The following is a 15,786-nucleotide window of genomic DNA, read 5'->3' as shown; positions in this document are numbered from 1 at the left end:
TAAGCTTGATAAGAGATGAAGATTAATTCAGATTTTCATAGATGGCCAATTTTTTTGGGGAATGTGATCACAGACAGGACACTTCCTGTCCCCGACATAGAAGACAAAAGGTTGAAACTTTACGGTATCGTGTTTTTTGTGTGCACCAAACAAAGCCACGTTTTGTTTTGTTTTATTTTTGGACATGACAAAATTATCTTTTTGGACTTATTATGTAACCATAATGCATGACTAGATGAAAGTACAGGACGAAAAGACGGAAGTGTTTTTGAATTTAGAATCAAATACAGGCACAGGCCTGGAAGTGATAATGTGGGCAAATGAGTGACTACTGATGTTTTTGGACATAGGAGTAGAATGAGTAGTGAGTAAAGTGATAGTAAAAGTTATATCAGTAACTTATTTATTTGTATTATCATGAGGAAACCTCGTATTGCATGTAGACGTAAGTGAGGGAATAAGTTAAATAGTGACGTCCAATGCCCTCCCAGGAAAGACATGAATGGGTCATTAACTAGGGCAATTGACGCAGAAGTGGGGGGACATGGGACATACATGTGTTTATTAACTAAAGACAACAGGACACCAAGTCATAAAGATAGCCAGAGATAACAGGGGCTATTGACTGGCAAAGAATCTGGAGAGGACTCAGGATGGAGCAGATGTCGTTATCTTTACGTATCACAGTGACAATTAACAGCAACACCACCTCAGGGGGGGTTGACGTGATGGGTAATAGGAAAAGTCAAAATTAACAGCGAAAGAATTTGACATTCTAAAGTAAATACCTAAAGGATTGTGGAGATTCAATCAAGAATTGAATAGATTTAAATAAGACAATATCATCTAAATTTAGACGTTATAGAAGTTATGAAAACCAGTGATAATAGGACTTAAACATTATAGGACTCAGGACGGAGGCAAGAGATGGTTAGACTGATAAAATGATGTGCCTTATAACCAAGGGGAAGGTTTAGGATAATTTTGATTGTTATACACATATAGACTTGCTAGAACAAACTAATACACAATGTTTGTAACGCACCACATGAGCAGGTGTGAGAGATCGAGTTTGAATCTTACCTGAAGCACATATAAAAGATTAGAACATATTACATTAGATGTGTGACTTTATGCAGGCCACACAAACAGAGGAGATGTGAAATTATTAATTATGTGAAACATTTTAAGTTGTGAACTGACCCTTGTAGCCAGCTCAACGGGGGAATTATTGAGACAATTATTATTGTTTGATGTATTTGTATTGCACACACACACACACACACATACGCGCGCACACGTGGAGACCAAACATTTAGAGTTTGAGACATTTAGAGTTTGAGACATTTAGAGTTTGAAACTTTTAGAGTTTGAAACATTTAGAGTTTGAGACATTTAGAGTTTGAAACAAATGGTGGTAAAACAGATAGGTTTGGCAGTGTCGGATTACAGACACACAGGGTGGGGGCCCAGCGCCGTGGAAGGGGGGCTCAGCCAGGGATGTGACCACTGAACTGTGAAAGGTCAAGAGGTGACATTGCGGAGTGGAAGACAGACGCAATTCCATCTCTTCCTTGATTACATCCTGGATTAGTGAACGTTGTAAACTATCTGGATTATTGAATTTTGTTTAAATGTAGAATTGTGTAGAAGTTTGAGAAATGGGCAAAGCCATTTATCAAATGGAGGGATGTACGTGTAAACAAATATTCCGAATCAATAATTACTAAAAAAAAAATTGTAAACAAGAAAACTGTTTGAAATACACTGAACTGTCGAAAAGACTTTGTTTATCACCACAGAGAACGTGTTGGAGATGTGGTGTTTACAGAGACGATCCAAGTGGACGGAGCAAAGTGGACGGAGCCACACCGTGTCGTCCTCACACCGACCATTGGAGGGACGAGTACATGGGTGCTCTCATGGGAAAATGTCTGGACAACACAGCGGCAGATCCATAACATCGCAGACGCAGGACTTCGTTTGTATGAGTTTTGTCCAGAGTCTACGGTAGAGTACGATACTCTGCTACGCTGAACGAGAGCCAGAGGCTACGGTGCGCAGAGTACCATACTCTGCGAAAAATAATCAACAGTTATCATCATCACAGCGATGACGGTAATATGGGTGCTGAACACCTGTATTATGCACGGGACAATCGGGACAATCGATCAACACACACAGACCTGGAATAGAGGGAAGAAAATAAGTGATCAACTTGAAAGGTTATGAAATGCATAATGTATAATGTACAATGTATAATTGACATGACAGAAGCTGAAGAAACACAATGGCATATTATACAGCCACCGTTGTTTGCACTAACTAAGAGAGTTCTTTTTTATCTGCTACAACATAACTACATGTAATGTTAATGAGATTATGAATTGAGATGGGAAATGTACCAGTTCATATGTGTAATAGGTGTGAGCGAAGCGAGCAGCGGAAGAAGGTCTCTTAAGAAACCAAGAGAGGACGTATGGTGGTGTTACCTGTGAAGTGTTCAGATTCAAGACAGATAGAGACTGTGTGTGTCCCTCGTGTCCCTCGTACAAATAATGCCAAAAAGTCACATCTCAGAAAAAATATTTCAGGCGTCAGACCAAATAACTTAAGGAAAATAACAATCACAAATACACAAATGAATAAACACGTAAAATGTGGACTGCTAAACATTAGAGCAATTTCCTCCAAATCGCTCTTAGTTAATGAATTAATTAGTGACTATAACATAGATCTTCTAGCTCTAACTGAAACGTGGCTTCAACAAGACGACTACGTCAGACTAAATGAGTCCACCCCACCCACCCATGTTAACTTTCAGACTGCCAGGAGCACAGGCCGAGGTGGTGGTGTGGCAGTGATCTCCCACTCAAGCCTACTCATGAGCCCTAAAACTAACAATGCATTTCACTCATTTGAAAGCCTTATGCTGTCGATCACATGTCTAAATATGAAAAACCAAAAAGGAGTTTTGTTCATAGTTATCTACCGACCTCCTGGTCCCTATTCAGAGTTTTTAACAGAGTTTTCTGACTTTATATCAAACTTAGTGTTAGCCTGGGATAAAATAGTTATAGTTGGAGACTTTAATATCCACGTGAACATGAGTGATGACGCTCTCAGTAATGCCTTCAGCGCCTTGTTAGACAGCATTGGTTTCACTCAGAATGTAAATAAACCGACTCACACTCACAAGAACACTCTGGATCTTGTCCTAACGTATGGAACAGAGATTAGTGACCTCATTGTCCTCCCTCAAAACCCTATATTGTCAGATCATTTCCTAATTACCTTTCAGTTTATTCTTAAAGATCATCCAGTCCCACAAAATAAAGTTATAATGAAAAGGACAATATCTGAAAAATCTATCTCAAAATTCAAAGAAATAATAGAGCCAATATTCAGTGACATGTCATGTGATCCTGCTGAGAACAGTTTTAGTCCCAGTTTAAGTGATCAATGTGTCGACTTGACCATGAATTCTCTGAAGTCTGCTCTTGACGTTGTAGCGCCGTTAAAACAGAAGGTCATTAGGCCAAAGCGCGCCTCCCCATGGTACAACCAAGAACTGCGTTCACATAAACAAAAAGTTAGAAAGTTAGAGGGATTATTTCGTCGCTCTCACACCGAAGAATCTCTAAAAGCATGGAAAAGTTGCCTGCTGTCCTATAAGCAGGCTCTGCATAAGGCCCAAACCAGATATTATTCAAATCTAATAGAAGTCAACAAAAGTAACACTAAATTCCTTTTCAGCACTGTAGCTAGGCTAACAAACTGTCACAGTGCAGTAGAGCCCTCAATCCCAGCTACACTTAGCTCTGATGATTTCCTCCTATTTTTTAACAATAAAATAAAAACAATCAGAGATAAATTAGATGAAATTACCCCGGCTATTAGCCCTGAACTAGCCCAAGCTGTAAATCTAACGTCCCATATAAATCCACCTGTAAACCTAGAAAGGTTCACAGCTGCTGATCAAGCAGAGATAACTTCAGCCATTATGTCCTCTAAAAGCTCATCTTGTGTCCTAGACCCCATTCCAAGCAGACTCCTCAAAGACATTCTTCCCCTAATTATAGACCCTATTCTTAATATAATAAATACTTCACTCCAAAGTGGCTATGTTCCACAGTCCTTCAAACATGCAGTCATTAAACCTCTTCTGAAAAAGCCTAATCTAGATCCCGACCTATTGGTAAACTACAGACCTATTTCAAATCTTCCCTTCGTCTCTAAAATCCTTGAAAAAGTTGTAGTAAAACAGCTTTGTCGCCACCTGCAGGACAATAACTTATTTGAAGTTTTCCAGTCAGGGTTCAGAGCCCACCACAGCACTGAAACTGCACTAGTTAAAGTCACAAATGATTTGTTATTAGCCGCTGACGATGGACTGGTCTCAATCCTGGTCCTGTTGGACCTCAGCGCAGCGTTTGACACCATCGACCACAACATTCTACTGCAGAGGTTAGAATGTGATGTAGGTGTTGGAGGAACAGCCCTCAGCTGGTTTAAATCCTATCTATCTGATAGGTTCCAATTTGTTAATGTAAACCAGAGCTCCTCACCAAGCTCTAAAGTAATTTACGGTGTGCCACAGGGTTCGGTACTCGGTCCAATTCTGTTTACTCTTTATATGCTACCATTAGGCAACATTATTAGAAAGCATGGCATTAACTTCCACTGCTATGCAGATGACACTCAGCTGTATTTATCAATGAAACCTGATCAGAGCGATCAAGTAGACAGACTTAGTGCTTGTGTGAAGGAGATAAAAACCTGGATGACACTAAACTACCTGCTTCTTAACCCTGAAAAAACCGAGGTCATTGTGCTTGGCCCTAAGCATCTACGAGACGCTCTATCTGAGCAGATAGTCACACTGGACAATGTCAGTGTAGCCTCCAGTTCTACTGTAAGAAACCTTGGAGTCTTATTTGACCAGGAGCTCTCATTTAAAGCTCATATAAATCAAGCTTGTAAAACAGCCTATTTCCATTTGCGCAACATCGCCAAAATCAGAAGAATCCTGCCTAAAAGTGATGCTGAAAAACTTATCCATGCATTTGTAACGACTAGATTAGACTACTGTAACTCCCTGCTTGCAGCGTGTCCTAAAAGCTCCATAAAAAGCTTTCAACTGGTTCAAAATGCAGCAGCAAGATTACTAACAGGAACAAAAAGAAGAGAGCACATTACGCCAGTGCTGAAGTCTCTTCACTGGCTCCCCGTCGAGTCTAGAATCAAATTCAAAATTCTACTCTTGACCTACAAAGCCATAAATGACATGGCCCCATCCTACCTCAAAGATGCTATAGAACCATATCATCCAAACAGAGCTCTTCGCTCTCAGAATGCTGGCCTTCTGGTGGTGCCAAGAGTCTCTAAAAGTACTGTAGGAGGTAGAGCGTTTAGCTACCAAGCTCCTGTGTTATGGAATCAGCTCCCGACCCATGTTAAATATGCTGACACAGTCTCTTCATTTAAGTCCAGGCTTAAAACGTTCCTCTTCGAAATCGCTTATGGTCAGAGTAGTTAGGAACAGAAAGATAAACCCACAGCTTCAGCTACGCTGCCCTAGGAGTAACTATGCTGGGGAAAGTATGGCAGCTTGAGCACTATCCTCTTCTTCTTCTGACTACTTATGCTATCAAACAATATTTATTTTTTGATTCCACTTGCAAACTGTTCACCGCCTTCTTTTTCTTTCTCTCACTCCTGAGGACCTGTGGACCCAGATGCCCCTCCCCTGGTGAAGTGGTCCCTGCCCTGTGTGGACGGTCCCTCATCTGCCTGAAGAGTGGCTCCAGTTCGCCTCAGTCGGTCCCTCATCTGCCTGAAGAGTGGGTCCAGCTCGCCTCCGACGGTCCCTCGTCTGCCTGAAGAGTGGGTCCAGCTCGCCTCCGACGGTCCCTCTTCTGCCTGAAGAGTGGGTCCAGCTCGACTCAGACGGTCCCTCTTCTGCCTGAAGAGTGGGTCCAGCTCGACTCAGACGGTCCCTCATCTGCCTGAAGAGTGGGTCCAGTTCGCCTCAGTCGGTCCCTCATCTGCCTGAAGAGTGGGTCCAGCTCCAGTCTCCTTGTGTCCGTCTGTCCGTCTGTGAGAGTCGGATCTCTCCTTCACTGGAACTCCTCCAGGTTTCTACGCTTTTTTCCCAAAGAGGTTTTTTTGTAGTTTTTCCTGGCCGAGAAGGAGAGTCTAAGGACAGAGGACCCTGGGACATCGTCCCTCGCCACCACAGACATTGTTGATTCATTTCTCCCTGTGGCCCTCAGAGGCAACTGTTGTTGTGATTTTGGGCCTTACAAAAATAAATTGATTTGATTTGATTTGATTTGGTGTGGGGACACTTGTGGGACGTTGTGCCTATGTATCCCTTTTGTGGCCAGCCATGGTCATAACAAAGACCAGCATCACCCAGAACCATACCGCAGGGTCAAGGTCGAGAGGTTAGAGGACAGTCTGGTCCCAGTAGCACCTGATACTACGTATTTGATTCTATTGGGGTGTCCAGAGAGGTCCCTGACGAGAACTGACTGACCAGAGAGCAGTGGGTTTAAGGGCTTTCCGCTTGTACTTCTATATTTCCCATCACACCGCACCAAATTATAGACAAGATAAATTGTCTGTTTGTCAAATTACAGAAATTAACCAATCTGACTCAAAATTTAGGACAGTAATCCTGTAGAAATGTTGTGGGCCGAGAGAAAAGAAGTGTGTTCAATGTTGAGAAATGTGCATAAACTTTTTGTGTGTAAAAGTGTCATTTTAACACCAATATGAAAGACATGTTGAAAACTGAAAAGAATAATGTGTTTGGCATATGATACAGTAGACTAATGCTTTGATAAACAGGAGGGAAATGTGATAAAATGTGAATATATGATTATATTTCTGTGATGTATTTTATCTACATAATAGTGATATTTTATCTGCATCATTAGTCTAAGAGAAGAACGGGTGTGTGACAGCATTTGTTTGTGAAGGGGTCGTAAAGATGGGCCAAAGGATGTTTACCCTAGGGGGGGGTGATAACCCAGAGGAGTCTGGGTAATGTTTACCCAAGGCTTGATCTCTACGGAAAAATACCAAGTGCCTTGATGTGAGGCTGACCAATGAGAAATGTGACCCGCCTTTTCCAGAATATCTAATAAAACCAACCAGCATGGGAAAAAACGAGGTGAGACGCGGGGGTGAGACGCAGGAGGGTCAGCCAGGCTCCTTACAACGGCTTGGCTGACACAGTCCCCGCGTTTTCTCCCATGCATGCCACACAAATGTCTGATATTTCTGTGTCGTTTAATATTCTAAGTTGAATTGTGTTCTCTATGTGTTAAGGAATAGCATCGGGTGTATGTCTAATTCCATGACAGTTCTGTGTCACTTTAATTATGAACACATTCATACTAGCTTGGCTCTGTGGTTTTATTAAGGGGAAGGTTTTAGGTTTTGGGTGATTGTAGAGTATTTATCTTCAACTGATTGTACATGTGTCAATGGTGAGATGCAGGAGTCTGAAGTAAAGGATATTACTTCCTACATTTCAAATCTTAATTCGATCCTGACAACCTTGGGGCAATTTTATGTTAATAATAATGTATTTGCAGAGCATAACTCACTCTTGACTAGTTGAATTTAATTTATGTATTTTTTTTTTTATTTGTTTGTGATTGGTCTGTGGCAGTAATTAGCATGTTTGTGACAGCAATGTTACTCTATTGGCTGGTCTCCATATGGATTACTTTGTCTCTGTCAATACATTATCTCTGATCAATAATCCACACCAGACATCATTGTTATAGTGAGCCAATTAAAGCCACACTCTTTTACATGTTGGACAATGGACTGATTTAGTTTGTAACTTGTCTTTATTCAAAATAGAATGAGTTCATGTTTTCTGATTGTTTGTGCTGCTGTCACTATATTTTCTGGATTGCTTCCTAATATATTTCTCTAGAGACAGTGATATTTTTATTCATAGGCTTCCTCTTTCTCTGAGGAGTGATCCAGCCCTCTGTGACTCATGCCGCATAATACTGAAGTACTTTTACCACTGGCCCATAGTCTCCCATAGGACTCCACTGCAGGTTCAAAGGAAGCAATTATGGCTCCTCTTCAAAGTCTTGCCCAAAGTGTATTGTATTTATAGCCTCATTTCCACCTTGATGTTTTCACTAAAGTACAACAAAAAAGTTGAGATTGTACACAAAAAGTTTGCTACTCAGTCTTAAAAGTATAGTTGTTGTCAGTTAGTGAAGCTGCAAAGAGCTCACTTGCTCCAGCTGAGTCTTAGGAGCTGAGCAGAGCTGCTGCACCAACACTAGAAGAAGAATTGAGTTGGCTTATATGCAGCTTTTCTCGAACCATGAACATGCTATATTTGAAAGCATATCTGGAGTCCTGGAAGCACCTTCAGGGAGTGACTAGAAGTGGCATGGTCCTGATAAAAATGGTCAAATCTTAAAAGACACAAGGAATTGCTATGTGTTTCAGCATCTGCAGTTTGTGTCTAGTTTAAATGAACGTTGACTGTTTGTTTTGAAGTATGTAATATTATAAATATTATATTTTCATTTTAAACATTGTACTCACAGCTGTAGAACTAAAAAGACAGTTAGGTTATCTTATTTAATAACCTTTCTTTAAGTGAAAAACAAACATTGAGATCCCACACATCATTTAAAATTGTTTACACATTTGCACAAAAATAAAAACATTTAACAAAGTACACAAACAGTGTTCATAGGATTCTTGTTTATAGAGCGGAAACCCGTAAAAACGAACCAGTTCAACCAACTTCAGTTCAAAAAGTATTCCAGGCTGTGGGAGCAGCATAACCGGAGTCTCCCTTCCCTCAGTCAGTCCGCACTAGGGCACACACATACAATAGGGCGGCGCACAACCACAAATGGCTTTACAGATTTGAGACATCCAAAGAGTAAACCTCCGAACACTCAAAGATGGCCACACAGTTCACAGTGATGGGGGGGAACACATTTTAATGCACACTGATGAACAGCATTTAAAGAGTCATTTTGCTGTTGCAATAACATAAAGAACATCACATAGCAGATACCAGATTCAAATATTTAATCCATACCTCGCCCATACCCATGATTTGTGTGCCAAAGTAGTTATTTTTGGTTATGTCGTACCTTCCTTGCATATTATATATTTATAGTTTTAAAAGTTGTCTCTAACACCATGAGCTGGCCCCTTTCCCTTGGCTGTGTATCCCCTGCGTCTGAATGCTAATCTAAAGTGGAGATGGCAATTAGCTCTATTAGAATGCAGATCACTGTGGAGATGCAGAAACAGTGAGTGGGAGGTAGTGAGGTCCTGACCTTATCAAAGCTTGGACAAAGCATGCACGCCTTGCATACCGATCTGTCGCTTGCACTTCAGGAAACGTTTCAAATGAAAAGTAAAGGTAAGCAATAAAGGTTAGTCTGCGTCAACAAGGCTGTGCCCACAGTTTCAAACAGTATAGATTCATTTAACTTTCATACATACATTTTCAACATCAATGAAGTTAAATTTAGTTATCGCTAAAATATACCAGAATCATGGATTAGTTTTCGGGCAGAGGGGAAGTTTGAGCAGAGAGACATTTGGGAGTGAACCACAACCTGAAGAATGGGTTTATTTTTCTGATGTTTTACAAATTATTTGACAGGGGAAAAGTGTCTTCATGTTATCTACATGTTTTATATCACTCCTATTTGCCCGACACTGAATTGACACAGGATTTCCTCTGCCATTTCCGTATATTAAAGAAGAAAGTGTAACACCAATTACCTTACATGTTATGGACAACCTGTCATCCCAGCAGTGGAGCTCATTAGGGTCTAGTAGCCTCTGGACTGCACCACGTCGCAGGATTATTCCAAAAGTGTAGATACAAGCAAGAAAATGAACCAACTCCAACATTTCAATAACACTCAATTTTATCTAACAAGGCACACATAGGAGACCTGAAAAAACTTGACATCAATCTCTCAAGTATAATTATGCTAGGAGGTGAAGCAGGGTACAGGGAAAATGTGTAGCTTAAGAAGTTTGACATTTGTATGACAGAAACTACTGTTCAGTCTCAGCAGTCCAGAGATCGATTTGTGCGAATCCAATATTGAGATCATAGACAAAAGTAAATCTAGTCCTTTATGATTGCAGGGACTTACAAGGACTTTTTCATCATATGTTTTATGAAATGTTTTGTGTGTAAAAATGGCCAAAATTGCATATAAATTTGAATAAATGGGTGAAAATTAATTTATTGACATGTTAAAGGGGATCTTATTGAAATCCTTTTGTAAAATTGTCAATTTTTTTTTATTTGTACCAGATTTGAAAATTTGGTGTTGCAGGTGTTTATGTCACTATTGGAGAAAAAAGTATTTTGAAATGATTGCCTTTAAAATTACTGTCCCATATAAAGTTGATTAAATTAAATTATAACATGACATCTTAGGGCGCAGATTAGACTTGTTGAGTTTAAAAAAGATATTTCTAGTAATTCATTCACTAATAAGCAAAGACATGTCAATATTTATTTTCCATCTTGGATAATCTTAATAACTAAATAAAATCCTTCTTTTCTTTACAATCAAGTGCAAAATCTGATCACAGTTTTGCCGTAAGACACAACAGCAGTATACACAACAGGGATTGATCCACAAACCCTTCAGTAGCGTAAGAAATGAGCTCCAGCTAAAATTGAATTGTACACATACGAGCCAACTATCAAGGACTGGACTCAGATAACATTTGACATTTATTTATTATATATTAAAAAAACAAGACTTTTACTCTGAACATAAATATGGACAGATTTATCAGACACTGGGACAGTTGGGACCGATTTCTTATTTCCCTCTCATTGAAATGACTGTTTTTTTCTATTCATTTTTGTTCTGTTTGTTCATTTAGTTTTGTTTGTATTAAAACTTGAAAATAAAAACATAATAAACAGAAAAAAAACATAGCCCAAAAAATATAATATATAATTTGATGATCTGTTTGCTGGATGAGTAAATGTGATTGAAGACACGATTCCCCTTGTCCCCAGGCTGTCCCAGGTCGCTCGGCCCAACTGTGCCCTCTTGTGTCCAGGGATCGATCCGTGCCGTCCGCCCCGCTCTCCTCTGCTCCTGGCTCTTGATTAGCCCCGGCCCGCAGTACAAGTGCAGTGTCTAATTGGCCAGGGACCCTGAGATCCAACATCCTCGCCTTCCTCGCTCCCAAAGAAAGCGTTAGCCCGGCGCCCGCTGCTTACTCACTAATCTAACACATTATGGTCTGCTCTACGAAGGCGGTGGGAAAAACAGCAGCAACTATCTGTATTTGTGGCACCGTGTTGTGGTTCTGCTGCAGTTAAGTGACACCTGAACATCGCACCTGCTGTTTTGACCAAAAGGAGAAGCGTTATCTTTTGGGCCGCTCTACATTTTGGTGGATGTTTATGTTGAAATTTGCTTTATAACTGGCAAATGAGTCCTATCTACAAATCTCCATGTAAAATCTCCCCCTTTTTCCCCCTCACCAGTGAGTTTAAGCTTATGTGCTTTGATGTTATTGTGTCTTCTTTTTGTTGCCATGATGCTACTGAGTGGTAAACTGTTCAAACTTAAACAGTTAAAATGTGAATCTAATAATAAGCCTCACTTGCATCATGGGAGCCACTTCACTTCAAGCAGTCTCGTCTCAGTGATTTGCAGTTAATCTGATGATTCACACTCCTATCAATTTTAACTCAACTCTTTAATGAAGGTAATTATTGATCATATTAGTATACCAATTAAAGCAACCCAATAGTAATTTTCAACATTTCACCACCTGATGAAAATGTAATGTTACCTGAAACTATTTTTAAATGTAGTTTTAAATGCAGATGGTAGTTCAAGGAGCGTGATCTCAAATCATGAAGGTGGAGCTGGAAGAGAACCAAAGAGTAAACCCAGAAAAACATTAGGCCTTCCAGGTACCACCATCGAAACCAGTCCAGGACTAAAATAGGACTAGCCATATACCAGAAGTATTTTGGACCACAGTATGAGAAACACTGGCACGGCACTTAAATATACTGTTTTCGGGGTCCACCGCGTTTGTCTCCATGAAGATGGTTCTGGTTTGTATTCTTAAAGATCAAACACCTAAACAGGACCATGAATGCTTCTATTGATCACAGGTTTAAATTAATTTAGAATTTGTATCCAAAAATGAAGCGCTGTGTTTGTTAATATATTCATTGTGTAACTGTAGAACGTTCCTCTATATACATATATGGAGTCCCCTCAGCGTGATGTCACCGCACAGTCAATATTATGTCATTACTATTTATTACTCTTTGGCTACAACAGAACACCAGGTCCAATGGCATTTTGGTGATTAAGATGAGATCAGATTAGCCTTTATTGTCCCTGTGGGGAAATGTGTCCTGCTTTTGACCCTTCTTACCACTGGGGAACCTGTCAGCAGCACAACAGCACTGGAACATTTTACCTAAGGTACATGTTTTGGATTTTTCAGACAGAAAGGCCTGATCTGGCCCAGGAGTTGAACCTGCAACCATCTTGCTGTGAGGCGAGAGTACTAGCCACAATGCTGTCGTAATGTTCCAGGATTTTGAAAAAGCTGTTTATAATTTAACACTGCACCAAGTCTGGTGTTCTAGAGGATTTTTTGACATATCTTAAATATCCAAAGATTTTCCCATTCTAAACTAGTCTAAACAAAATAAAATAAAACTATTTTGTTTGATTTTTTTAACATCCACTAATGTTGAATGACTGTAGCATAGAACAAGGATGCCATCTGGAGGACAATGTAGAACCGCAGCCCTCAGAAACACTGGTCAGAAACTTTTAAGGCTATATTCCTTTTATCATTGTTTTATTTTGTTTTCATAAAAAGTCCATCGGTACGACGGGAATAAAAGGAAATAAATTATGTTAGTACAAACAAACATTATGATTATTTTATTGTGTATAAACTATGCCACACAAAATTCAGCAATAAAAAAACAAGATTATTCCGCATAATCTCCACAGGCCTTGTTAACTTGAACCTTTTATGGTTACAGGGGCGATTGACCGGGGGCCCACCAGGTTTACATGGGGCTTAGAACTTTGTGCTACACCACCTTGTACTATACATTTTAAGAAAGAGGAACTTTTAAATTAGGCGTAATCCCTCATTCGTCCAGGAGTGTTTCATTGTAGAAAAGGAGTCAATAGGAGTCAACTGGAGATGACGTTTCGATCCGAATCAATCTTACATTGAGAATGACTTTCGGATGAAGGTCAAAGCTTCTTGATTTCAATACAGAGTCCAGATGACAACTATTGAAACCTTTTCTATGACATAACCTGTCATCTTGGCAAAGCACAGCAGGTGGATATTTTGTCTTTTGCTAGGAAAAACACCCCACAATTCAGATAATTATATGTGTACAGTTTTGTATTGCATAAAAAGAAGAGGAGGGGTAATGTTTGTTGTCTTAAATAATAGGCTATTTATCATCACATTATTGTCTCAAATAGGTCTAGCATAAACGTCACATTATTATTGTTGGGTCCTTTTTGTACTATTTCAAATTGAAAATGATCATAACCATAATATTACCCTATCTCTACAGATGTGCCAGAGAGGGCATGGCAACCTTATGGAATAGTATAATATGCACCTTTCTTAAACTCAGATGCCCCCTTGGTCAGTTTGTTCTGGACCCACCGACTTTTTACAGCACATTCACCACAATTTAGGCAAGGCAGAGCCAGTTTATTTGTAGAGCACAATTCGTACTCAAGGCAATTCAAAGTGGTTCACACAAGAGGAAAACAAATGCATTAAAATCACAAAGACATGACGGAAATCACAAAACAGTTTAGGACATAAAATAGTTCAGTCATATGCGCAGCTAAACAAAACTGTTTTTATCTTAGATTTGAACATTGCCAGATTAGAGACCTGTTTCACATCTTCAGGAAGACTGCTCCAGATTTTAGCTGCATAAAACTGAAAGGCAGAGTCACCAATTTTATTTATTTATCCAAAATATTATTATTATTATTATTATTATTGTTATTATTATTAATATTATTATATTATTCTTCCCACAGTCTGATATGTATGCTAATATTTCCATCTTTAACCTGTCCATGGCTTTTACCTGTCCACATAACAGCTCCACGCACAGGCCCAATGTGACTGGTGGAGGTTTGTTTCGCTGCTGAGACGTCGTGCGTCATGACGTCAGCGCGCAGAGGGCGTGTCCGCGGCGGACCAGGGTTGTGAGTGTAGCGCACTGTCTGTGAGAGCTCCAACACTTTTCCTTCTGTCTACGTAAGTGTGAATTAAACTTTAGCTTAGTTGCCCAGCTATTGTTTTCCGTTTTGTTGTGCTCATCTGTAAAATGCGTGAAGTTTGTGTGGTGTGAGATGCTGCGGTGAAATAATCCGCGGACATGTTTGATCGTATTAGCGATTACAATGACACTAACGGGACTGTCAACCAGAGATATTACTGCTGCTACTGTACAGATAATGCCTCTGAACCATCGTGTTTCTTATAGATTATAGATGCATGTGATATTCTCGTAATTGCTGTAGGATTGGGTTTGAAACTTTGAAACTGTTGACACTATCCTCCTGTTGTGCCATAGAATGATCCCGAACATTTTCGTGCAATTTTGTATAGCATGTGATGGAATGCAAGCCCTGATCCATAATTAATGTACCGTTTCTTTGCAGGACAGAGAGGGCTGTTGTTATAATTGAACTTTATGAGCTTTTGGTGATAGCTGCTGTTTTTTTTAACTAGCATTTGTGTCTGCTGCAGAGTGTTGTAGCCTGAGCTTATATTGAAAACCTCAGATAAAATATGTTTTTAGTCTTCATATCAGCAACCAGATTAGAGGTAATTATGACTGTTCTAGGTCTAGATCAGTGGCTCCCAACCTTTTTTGTCCCTAAGCTTTATCTCACCTTAAGTTCTCAGGCAAATATGTTTACTGTGTTTATTACAAAACACACCTTCTGAAACCCCTCCATGTCAGTGCTCGGGTCCCCGCTCTAGAAAACACAGAAGCCAATACAAAACTTAGTCAATCTGAAGATCCTATTATAGTATGATGGTTGACCATATACTGTTGATGTTTTCTTTTAAATAAAGTTGATTTATTAGCTATGATAATTGCTTTTAAACATAAAACGGTATCAAAGCCTTGGCTGATTTAATGCTAAATAAGATTATATTGCCATCGCATGTTGGTATGTTGGTGGTTTTAGTTGCATAAGGACACCATTAATCATTCATATATTGTGGCTAGAAGTGCAAAACATGAATCATTTATTTATTGACTTCAAAACTGCTCTGTGGGTGAGATGTGACATGACTGTTGTAGTCTTCGTGCTGTTCAGAAAACATACTCCTCCTAATGGTGAGAGCTGCAGGGCATTGCTAACACAACCATTCATGTCTGAGTGCATTGGTCAGGCCACTGTGATGACACTGCTGCTCCTCCTCCTGCGCTGTGCACTCGCAATATGCCCACACTCCAAAGGGACAGCTTAGCATTCAGTGTCTTTAAGAATAAAGGCTATTGATCCTGAATGTATTGATGCTGCAAATATACTGTACGTGGTCTATTCTGCAGCACATGCAACTTCAGATCCACGCTGTGATGAGCTGGCCTATTTTTATTTTACATTCAGATTGTTGTTTTTATCTGCAGCTTTGTGAAGACATGAAATGAAGAACTTAGTGGCCTTTTCCACTAGGCTATAG

At 39.8% G+C, this 15,786-nt stretch overlaps 1 protein-coding gene across 1 annotated transcript in view; it reads left to right on the top strand.

Moving 5' to 3' along the window:
• The first annotated feature begins 14,258 nt into the window (after nucleotides 1-14,258).
• tmcc1a (transmembrane and coiled-coil domain family 1a) overlaps nucleotides 14,259-15,786 on the top strand; it is a 42,283-nt gene continuing 40,755 nt past the window's right edge. The window contains exon 1 of the mRNA XM_072449665.1: nucleotides 14,259-14,343. The gene's annotated coding sequence lies outside the window, so the exon portion shown is untranslated. The remainder of the gene's footprint in view (nucleotides 14,344-15,786) is intronic.

Source organism: Eucyclogobius newberryi, unplaced genomic scaffold (genome assembly GCF_026437365.1).
Source record: "Eucyclogobius newberryi isolate DKJ021-1_F unplaced genomic scaffold, fEucNew1.0.hap1 SCAF_17, whole genome shotgun sequence".
In the NCBI taxonomy this organism is placed as follows: domain Eukaryota; kingdom Metazoa; phylum Chordata; class Actinopteri; order Gobiiformes; family Gobiidae; genus Eucyclogobius; species Eucyclogobius newberryi.
Note: the sequence above shows the minus strand (reverse complement) of the source record. Positions and strands in the feature narration are given on the sequence as shown.